This window comes from Bremia lactucae, linkage group LG7 (assembly GCF_004359215.1).
Source record: "Bremia lactucae strain SF5 linkage group LG7, whole genome shotgun sequence".
In the NCBI taxonomy this organism is placed as follows: domain Eukaryota; phylum Oomycota; class Peronosporomycetes; order Peronosporales; family Peronosporaceae; genus Bremia; species Bremia lactucae.
The window spans coordinates 834,317-835,615 of record NC_090616.1 but is presented as its reverse complement, the minus strand read 5'-3'; positions in this window follow the sequence as shown (position 1 = coordinate 835,615).

The following is a 1,299-nucleotide window of genomic DNA, read 5'->3' as shown; positions in this document are numbered from 1 at the left end:
CGTCGCTATTCAAAATCGTCTAGTTACATCTCTCACCTTTTCCGTTTGAGTTGTTTAGGTTAGTAAATTTATTTAGTTTTTGTAGAATTGCCTAAGAAAGGATTTCCATCATCACTTGCGCGACGGAGACGCTGCGCTACGCAGCAAACATGCCGCACGTAGCATCTCAATTAGCATGATGAATCGTCATGCCCAAACTCGTCCCCCTTGAGCTATATGACGACCTTCTGAATCGCTCAACAAGCTCACGCTTTTGCGTGCATTTGCGTGCGAGAATAGAGCCGAATTTTACGGATTAGAGCGCAATTCAAACGGCCAGACTGTCTTGAAAAGCACAAGTGGCAGGTCCAAGCAAGTTTTCCGTTCGACAAAGGCCGAGTTGTGCGTCTTAACATTTTGTCGTTTTGCCCATGATGATGGCACTTCCTCGTGCAAACGAAGCCGGCACAAAGCTGAAACAATGGAAAGTCTCGAAAAACTTGACTAATGCAGTAACAAGATTTGCCGACTGAATTAACAGGTCGTAGCGGGTCCTGAATTATAAGCGATCCGTCGTTAGTACGAATGACAACGCTCGACGAGAATTTTTTCAAAACCAGCGCTAGATCTCATAATCCGTAAAGTGCACTTGTCAAGCCTTGTACCAACGTTACACTTGCGTCGCCGTTATGAGATATCCCATTAGACTGATCGTGTAATGGGGTGGATCGTTACATGAAATTAACATTTAAAGGTTGTTAATTATTATATTAATTAAAAGGTAGAGAATATTTGGAGAATATTACCTTACGTAGTAATATTCAGAAAGCTTATCCATTGATAGATATAGGCCGTTATATCTCGGTCCAGTCAGCGCTGGACGCGCGCAAAAAGCGAGACAGATAAGATTTTATTTACATGTTTTGTAATAGTATATAAGTAAGTCAGTAAAAAACAGATAGAAACAGAAAACTTAATTTTATTGATACAGTTTACATTTAACCCTCTTTAAAGCAAGTGTTTTAAAGAGAGTCTTCCTCTGCACGTACTAATGTACGTGAAGTGACGTGAGACACTACTCGCACTGAAGCCGTGCAAACTGGACTTGTACTGAAGCAGTACAAGTCGGCAGTGCCCCGTCACACCTGGTAGCACTTTGTAGTCCGTCTAAGTCCCACAGTTCCACCATCTAACATGTACATGTTAGATGATAAAGGAGATACGTATTACGTTTCGCGTGATAGCTACTCATTTCTAATTAACATAGAAAGGAGTGCGGTCGAACGAATAAATTCGACCGTAGGGAATGATGCCATCTTG